This window comes from Ipomoea nil, unplaced genomic scaffold, assembly GCF_001879475.1.
Source record: "Ipomoea nil cultivar Tokyo-kokei standard unplaced genomic scaffold, Asagao_1.1 scaffold2076, whole genome shotgun sequence".
In the NCBI taxonomy this organism is placed as follows: Eukaryota; Viridiplantae; Streptophyta; class Magnoliopsida; order Solanales; family Convolvulaceae; genus Ipomoea; species Ipomoea nil.
The window spans coordinates 1-9,014 of NW_017618504.1; the positions used below are offsets into that span (position 1 = coordinate 1).

Sequence of the window (9,014 nt, forward strand, 5' to 3'; positions counted from 1 at the left end):
ACTATTGTAGGTACAGTAAGTCATCATAGGTCATGTATATTATTACTATCATAGGTCATGTATATTATTACTATATCACACATAAACCGAGACCTCTAAACAAATACATTACACCATACTTTGCACTACAAATCTTCTCTAAATTCAAAGATAGGAAATCTTCCGTTGCCGGAATTGAACCGGTCTCCTGGGTGAAAGCCAGATATCCTAACCGCTGGACGACAACGGAACGCTTCCATGGATCATCTGTTGAAAATTATCTATTGAAAATTATAACTTATAATTGTATGGTTTACATTTTAAAAGCATCAAAACTAAATTGCGGTGAACGTGGATCGAACACATGACCTTCAGATCTTCAGTCTGACGCTCTCCAACTGAACTATCCCCGCATCTCATAGAAACTTTACATTCTTAATAAACGAACTTTTAGCTTTTTCTAACCATAAGTTATTATGTTCCACATATTGCTTCGCATAGTCATTATTGCGTCTTCAAACTCTGATTAAAAGTTAAAACATAGCCACGATGATTACGTTCATGAGAAACAAACCGATTTCATTACACTACACCAAACATCTCTTGTGCATGATTCAATCGTTGCCACAAGCCAAAGCCAATCACCTTTAATAACACCTCTATAATTGTTATAAAGTCTAATGTAAGCATAAAAAACTATGACATTTCCTTTGTTCATATCTATGTATCTAACTATAACAAAATGTTTTTATATTTGGAAAATTACCCGAGTATATATATTAATTACTAATTACTAAATTCTCAATTCTCTAGATCCCGATATTTTATTTATATTATACACTTAGATTTGTATATTGTAATTGGAATTAAGTTTTATGTTATGTTTGGACATTGGATTTTTAATTATGTAGTGTTGTTTCTTTGTTCGGACTCATTATTGATTGAGGAATTTTAAAATATGCATCGTTGACGTGTTGATTGGATTTTAAATTTTAAATTAATAAAAATTAATTTATTAATTAATTGCGCTAAAAAACTAGAGAATGTTAATGTTCTCAAATTGACCGAACCAAACTAAACTACAATGTTAATAGAATGGTTTCGTCTTTTCAAAACTAAAAAAATATAAATCAAACTAAGAAAAAAAAAAGAACCCGAACTATAAATTGAAATTCCCAACCCTAATTGTAGGTTCTTTTAATTACTATTGTTACAATGCATTAAGTAAATTTACAAGTTTATAAAGATATTATAAAAAAGTCATAATTCTCGTCCGAAACGTTATTACAAGTTCATTAAATTAATATTGCATACTCGTTAAGACACTGTTGTAGGTACAATAATTCATCATAGGTCATGTATATTATTACTATATCACACATAAACCCGAGACCTCTAAACAAATACATTACACCATACTTTGCACAAATCTTCTAAATTCAAAGATAGAAATCTTCCGTTGCCGGAATTGAACCCTGGTCTCCTGAGTGAAAGCCAGATATCCTAACCGCAGGACGACAACGGAACACTTCCATGGATCATCTTGAAAATCATCTATTGAAAATTATTAACTTATAATTGTATGGTTTACATTTTAAAAGCATCAAAACTAAGTTGCGGTGAACGTGGATCGAACACGTGACCTTCAGATCTTCAGTCTGACGCTCTCCCAACTGCGTTATCCCCGCATCTCATAGAAACTTTACATTCTTAATAAACGAACTTTTAGCTTTTTCTAACCATAAGTTATTATTTTTACATATTGCTTCGCATAGTCATTATTGCGTCTTCAAACTCTGATTAAAAGTTAAAACATAGCCACGATGATTACGTTCATGAGAAACAAACCGATTTCATTACATTACACCAAACATCTCTTGTGCATGATTCAATTGTTGTCACAAGCCAAAGCCATTCATCTTTAATAACACCTCTATAATTGTTATAAAGTCTAATGTAAGCATAAAAAACTATGACATTTCCTTTCTTCATATCTATGTATCTAACTATAACTAAATGTTTTTATATTTGGAAAATTACCCGAGAGTATATATTAATTACTAATTACTAAATTCTCAATTCTCTAGATCTCGATATTTTATTTATATTATACACTTAGATTGTATATTGTAATTGGAATTAAGTTTTATGTTATGTTTGGACATTGGATTTTTAATTATGTAGTGTTGTTTCTTTGTTCGGACTCATTATTGATTGAGGAATTTTAAATATGCATCGTTGACGTGTTGATTGGATTTTAAATTTTAAATTAATAAAAATTAATTAATTAATTAATTGCACTAAAAAACTTGAGAATGTTAATGTTCTCAAATTGACCGAACCAAACTAAACTACAATGTTAAATAGAATGGTTTCGTCTTTTCAAAACTAAAAAATATAAATAAAAAAGAAAAAAAAAAACCCGAACTATAAATTGAAATTCCCACCCCTAATTGTAGGTTCTTTTAATAACTATTATTACAATGCCATTAAGTAAATTTACAAGTTTATAAAGATATTATTCCATGTTCTTTAAATTACAATTGCTAGTTGATTAAGTCACTATTGCAAGTCCTTTGAAAAAAAAAAGTCATATATTCTCGTCCGAAACGTTATTACAAGTTCATTAAATTAATATTGCATACTCATTAAGACACTATTGTAGGTACAGTAAGTCATCATAGGTCATGTATATTATTACTATATCACACATAAACCCGAGACCTCTAAACAAATACATTATACCACACTTTGCACTACAAATCTTCTCTAAATTCAAAGATAGGAAAGCTTCCGTTGCGGGGAATTGAACCCGGGTCTCCTGGGTGAAAGCCAGATATCCTAACCGCTGGACGACAACGGAACACTTCCATGGATCATCTGTTGAAAATCATCTATTGAAAATTATTAACTTATAATTGTATGGTTTACATTTTTAAAAGCATCAAAACTAAGTTGCGGTGAACATGGATCGAACACGTGACCTTCAGATCTTCAGTCTACCGCTCTCCCAACTGAGCTATCCCCGCATCTCATAAAAACTTTACATTCTTAATAAACGAACTTTTAGCTTTTTCTAACCATAAGTTATTATGTTCCACACATTGCTTCGCATAGTCATTATTGCGTCTTCAAACTCTGATTAAAAGTTAAAACATAGCCACGATGATTACGTTCATTGAGAAACAAACCGATTTCATTACACTACACCAAACATCTCTTGTGCATGATTCAATCGTTGCCACAAGCCAAAGCCAATCACCTTTAATAACACCTCTATAATTGTTATAAAGTCTAATGTAAGCATAAAAAACTATGACATTTCCTTTGTTCATATCTATGTATCTAACTATAACAAAATGTTTTTATATTTGGAAAATTACCCGAGTATATATATTAATTACTAATTACTAAATTCTCAATTCTCTAGATCCGATATTTTATTTATATTATACACTTAGATTGGTATATTGTAATTGGAATTAAGTTTTATGTTATGTTTGGACATTGATTTTTAATTATGTAGTGTTGTTTCTTTGTTCGGACTCATTATTGATTGAGGAATTTTAAATATGCATCGTTGACGTGTTGATTGATTTTAAATTTTAAATTAATAAAAATTAATTAATTAATTAATTGCGCTAAAAAACTAGAGAATGTTAATGTTCTCAAATTGACCGAACCAAACTAAACTACAATGTTAAATAGAATGGTTTCGTCTTTTCAAAACAAAAATATATAAATGAAACAGAGAAAAAAAAAAAAGAACCGAACTATAAATTGAAATTCCCACCCCTAATTGTAGGTTCTTTTAATTACTATTATTACAATGCCATTAAGTAAATTTACAAGTTTATATAGATATTATTCCATGTTCTTTAAATTACTATTGCTAGTTGATTAAGTCACTATTGCAAGTCCTTTGAAAAAAAAAGTCATATATTCTCGTCCGAAACGTTATTACAAGTTCATTAAATTAATATTGCATACTCATTAAGACACTATTGTAGGTACAGTAAGTCATCATAGGTCATGTATATTATTACTATATCACAGTTCATTAAATAATATTGCATACACGTACAGTAATTCATCATAGGTCATGTATATTTACTATCACACATAAACCCGAGACCTCTAAACAAATACATTACACCATACTTTGCACAAATCTTCTCTAAATTCAAAGATAGGAAATCTTCGTTGCCGGGAATTGAACCCGGGTCTCCTGGGTGAAAGCCAGATATCCTAACCGCTGGACGACAACGGAACGCTTCCATGGATCATCTGTTGAAAATCATCTATTGAAAATTATTAATTATAATTGTCTCTCCAACTGAGCTATCCCGCATCTCATAGAAACTTTACATTCTTAATAAACGAACTTTTAGCTTTTTCTAACCATAAGTTATTATGTTTTACATATTGCTTCGCATAGTCATTATTGCGTCTTCAAACTCTGATTAAAAGTTAAAACATAGCCACGATGATTACGTTCATGAGAAACAAACCGATTTCATTACACTACACCAAACATCTCTTGTGCATGATTCAATTGTTGTCACAAGCCAAAGCCATTCATCTTTAATAACACCTCTATAATTGTTATAAAGTCTAATGTAAGCATAAAAAACTATGACATTTCCTTTGTTCATATCTATGTATCTAACTATAACTAAATGTTTTTATATTTGGAAAATTACCCGAGTATATATATTAATTACTAATTACTAAATTCTCAATTCTCTAGATCCCGATATTTTATTTCTATTATACACTTAGATTGGTATATTGTAATTTGAATTAAGTTTTATGTTATGTTTGGACATTGGATTTTTAATTATGTAGTGTTGTTTTTGTTCGGACTCATTATTGATTGAGGAATTTTAAATATGCATCGTTGACATGTTGATTGGATTTTAAATTTTAAATTAATAAAAATTAATTAATTAATTAATTGCACTAAAAAACTTGAGAATGTTAATGTTCTCAAATTGACCGAACCAAACTAAACTACAATGTTAAATAGAATGGTTTCGTCTTTTCAAAACTAAAAAAATATAAATCAAAAAAAAAAAAAGAACCCGAACTATAAATTGAAATTCCACCCCTAATTGTAGGTTCTTTTAATAACTATTATTACAATGCCATTAAGTAAATTTACAAGTTTATAAAGATATTATTCATGTTCTTTAAATTACTATTGCTAGTTGATTAAGTCACTATTGCAAGTCCTTTGAAAAAAAAGTAATATATTCTCGTCCGAAACGTTATTACAAGTTCATTAAAAACACTATTGTGAACAGTAATTCATCATAGGTCATGTATATTATTACTATATCACACATAAACCCGAGACCTTAAACAAATACATTACACCATACTTTGCACTACAAATCTTCTCTAAATTCAAAGATAGGAAAGCTTCCGTTGCCGGGAATTGAACCCGGGTCTCCTGGGTGAAAGCCAGATATCCTAACCGCTGGACGACAACGGAACGCTTCCATGGATCATCTGTTGAAATCATCTATTGAAAATTATTAACTTATAATTGTATGGTTTACATTTTAAAAGCATCAAAACTAAGTTGCGGTGAACGTGGATCGAACACGTGACCTTCAGATCTTCAGTCTGACGCTCTCCCAACTGAGCTATCCCCGCATCTCATAAAACTTTACATTCTTAATAAACGAACTTTTAGCTTTTTCTAACCATAAGTTATTATGTTTTACATATTGCTTCGCATAGTCATTATTGCGTCTTCAAACTCTGATTAAAAGTTAAAACATAGCCACGATGATTACGTTCATGAGAAACAAACCGATTTCATTACACTACACCAAACATCTCTTGTGCATGATTCAATTGTTGTCACAAGCCAAAGCCATTCATCTTTAATAACACCTCTATAATTGTTATAAAAGTCTAATGTAAGCATAAAAAACTATGACATTTCCTTTGTTCATATCTATGTATCTAACTATAACTAAATGTTTTTATATTTGGAAAATTACCCGAGTATATATATTAATTACTAATTACTAAATTCTCAATTCTCTAGATCCCGATATTTTATTTATATATTATACACTTAGATTGGTATATTGTAATTGGAATTAAGTTTTATGTTATGTTTGGACATTGGATTTTTAATTATGTAGTGTTGTTTCTTTGTTCGGACTCATTATTGATTGAGGAATTTTAAATATGCATCGTTGACGTGTTGATTGGATTTTAAATTTTAAATTAATAAAATTAATTAATTAATTAATTGCGCTAAAAAACTAGAGAATGTTAATGTTCTCAAATTGACCGAACCAAACTAAACTACAATGTTAAATAGAATGGTTTCGTCTTTTCAAAACTAAAAAATATAAATGAAACATAGAAAAAAAAAAAAAAAAAAGAACCCGAACTATAAATTGAAATTCCCACCCCTAATTGTAGGTTATTTTAATTACTATTATTACAATGCCATTAAGTAAATTTACAAGTTTATATAGATATTATTCCATGTTCTTTAAATTACTATTGCTAGTTGATTAAGTCACTATTGCAAGTCCTTTGAAAAAAAAAAAAGTCATATATTCTCGTCCGAAACGTTATTACAAGTTCATTAAATTAATATTGCATACTTAAGACGTAGGTACAGTAAGTCATCATAGGTCATGTATATTACTATTCACAGTTAATATTGACACTATTGTAGGTACAGTAATTCATCATAGGTCATGTATATTATTACTATATCACACATAAACCCGAGACCTCTAAACAAATACATTACACCATACTTTGCACTACAAATCTTCTCTAAATTCAAAGATAGGAAATCTTCCGTTGCCGGGAATTGAACCCGGGTCTCCTGGGTGAAAGCCAGATATCCTAACCGCTGGACGACAACGGAACGCTTCCATGGATCATCTGTTGAAAATCATCTATTGAAAATTATTAACTTATAATTGTATGGTTTACATTTTAAAAGCATCAAAACTAAATTGCGGTGAACGTGGATCGAACACGTGACCTTCAGATCTTCAGTCTGACGCTCTCCAACTGAACTATCCCCGCATCTCATAGAAACTTTACATTCTTAATAAACGAACTTTTAGCTTTTTCTAACCATAAGTTATTATGTTCCACATATTGCTTCGCATAGTCATTATTGCGTCTTCAAACTCTGATTAAAAGTTAAAACATAGCCACGATGATTACGTTCATGAGAAACAAACCGATTTCATTACACTACACCAAACATCTCTTGTGCATGATTCAATCGTTGCCACAAGCCAAAGCCAATCACCTTTAATAACACCTCTATAATTGTTATAAAGTCTAATGTAAGCATAAAAAACTATGACATTTCCTTTGTTCATATCTATGTATCTAACTATAACAAAATGTTTTTATATTTGGAAAATTACCCGAGTATATATATTAATTACTAATTACTAAATTCTCAATTCTCTAGATCCCGATATTTTATTTATATTATACACTTAGATTGGTATATTGTAATTGGAATTAAGTTTTATGTTATGTTTGGACATTGGATTTTTAATATGTAGTGTTGTTTCTTTGTTCGGACTCATTATTGATTGAGGAATTTTAAATATGCATCGTTGACGTGTTGATTGGATTTTAAATTTTAAATTAATAAAAATTAATTAATTAATTAATTGCGCTAAAAAACTAGAGAATGTTAATGTTCTCAAATTGACCGAACCAAACTAAACTACAATGTTAAATAGAATGGTTTCGTCTTTTCAAAACTAAAAAAATATAAATCAAACTAAGAAAAAAAAAGAACCCGAACTATAAATTGAAATTCCCAACCCTAATTGTAGGTTCTTTTAATTACTATTTACAATGCATTAAGTAAATTTACAAGTTTATAAAGATATTATAAAAAAGTCATATATCTCGTCCGAAACGTTATTACAAGTTCATTAAATTAATATTGCATACTCATTAAGACACTATTGTAGGTAAGTAATTCATCATAGGTCATGTATATTATTACTATATCACACATAAACCCGAGACCTCTAAACAAATACATTACACCATACTTTGCACTACAAATCTTCTCTAAATTCAAAGATAGGAAATCTTCCGTTGCGAGAATTGAACCCGGTCTCCTGTGAAAGCCAGATATCCTAACCGCTGGACGACAACGGAACACTTCCATGGATCATCTGTTGAAAATCATCTATTGAAAATTATTAACTTATAATTGTATGGTTTACATTTTAAAAGCATCAAAACTAAGTTGCGGTGAACGTGGATCGAACACGTGACCTTCAGATCTTCAGTCTGACGCTCTCCAACTGCTATCCCCGCATCTCATAGAAACTTTACATTCTTAATAAACGAACTTTTAGCTTTTTCTAACCATAAGTTATTATGTTACATATTGCTTCGCATAGTCATTATTGCGTCTTCAAACTCTGATTAAAAGTTAAAACATAGCCACGATGATTACGTTCATGAGAAACAAACCGATTTCATTACACTACACCAAACATCTCTTGTGCATGATTCAATTGTTGCCACAAGCCAAAGCCATTCCTTTAATAACACCTCTATAATTGTTATAAAGTCTAATGTAAGCATAAAAAACTATGACATTTCCTTTGTTCATATCTATGTATCTAACTATAACAAAATGTTTTTATATTTGGAAAATTACCCGAGTATATATATTAATTACTAATTACTAAATTCTCAATTCTCTAGATCCGATATTTTATTTATATTATACACTTAGATTGGTATATTGTAATTGGAATTAAGTTTTATGTTATGTTTGGACATTGGATTTTTAATTATGTAGTGTTGTTTCTTTGTTCGGACTCATTATTGATGAGGAATTTTTAAATATGCATCGTTGACGTGTTGATTGGATTTTAAATTTTAAATTAATAAAAATAATTAATTAATTAATTGCGCTAAAAAACTAGAGAATGTTAATGTTCTCAAATTGACCGAACCAAACTAAACTACAATGTTAAATAGAATGGTTTCGTCTTTTC

At 29.6% G+C, this 9,014-nt stretch overlaps 9 non-coding genes across 9 annotated transcripts; all 9 read right to left on the reverse strand.

Moving 5' to 3' along the window:
• Nucleotides 1-320: 320 nt before the first annotated feature.
• On the reverse strand, nucleotides 321-392 carry TRNAF-GAA. The gene has a single exon. It is a non-coding gene; the product is annotated as a tRNA-Phe (tRNA).
• Nucleotides 393-1,594: 1,202 nt separating this feature from the next.
• TRNAF-GAA lies at nucleotides 1,595-1,667 on the reverse strand. Its single transcript has one exon. It is a non-coding gene; the product is annotated as a tRNA-Phe (tRNA).
• A 1,103-nt stretch (nucleotides 1,668-2,770) lies between these two features.
• Nucleotides 2,771-2,842, reverse strand: TRNAE-UUC. The gene has a single exon. It is a non-coding gene; the product is annotated as a tRNA-Glu (tRNA).
• Nucleotides 2,843-2,935: 93 nt separating this feature from the next.
• On the reverse strand, nucleotides 2,936-3,008 carry TRNAF-GAA. Its single transcript has one exon. It is a non-coding gene; the product is annotated as a tRNA-Phe (tRNA).
• A 1,169-nt stretch (nucleotides 3,009-4,177) lies between these two features.
• TRNAE-UUC lies at nucleotides 4,178-4,249 on the reverse strand. The gene has a single exon. It is a non-coding gene; the product is annotated as a tRNA-Glu (tRNA).
• A 1,155-nt stretch (nucleotides 4,250-5,404) lies between these two features.
• On the reverse strand, nucleotides 5,405-5,476 carry TRNAE-UUC. Its single transcript has one exon. It is a non-coding gene; the product is annotated as a tRNA-Glu (tRNA).
• Nucleotides 5,477-5,567: 91 nt separating this feature from the next.
• Nucleotides 5,568-5,640, reverse strand: TRNAF-GAA. The gene has a single exon. It is a non-coding gene; the product is annotated as a tRNA-Phe (tRNA).
• Nucleotides 5,641-6,814: 1,174 nt separating this feature from the next.
• On the reverse strand, nucleotides 6,815-6,886 carry TRNAE-UUC. Its single transcript has one exon. It is a non-coding gene; the product is annotated as a tRNA-Glu (tRNA).
• A 92-nt stretch (nucleotides 6,887-6,978) lies between these two features.
• TRNAF-GAA lies at nucleotides 6,979-7,050 on the reverse strand. The gene has a single exon. It is a non-coding gene; the product is annotated as a tRNA-Phe (tRNA).
• Between the last annotated feature and the right edge of the window lie 1,964 nt (nucleotides 7,051-9,014).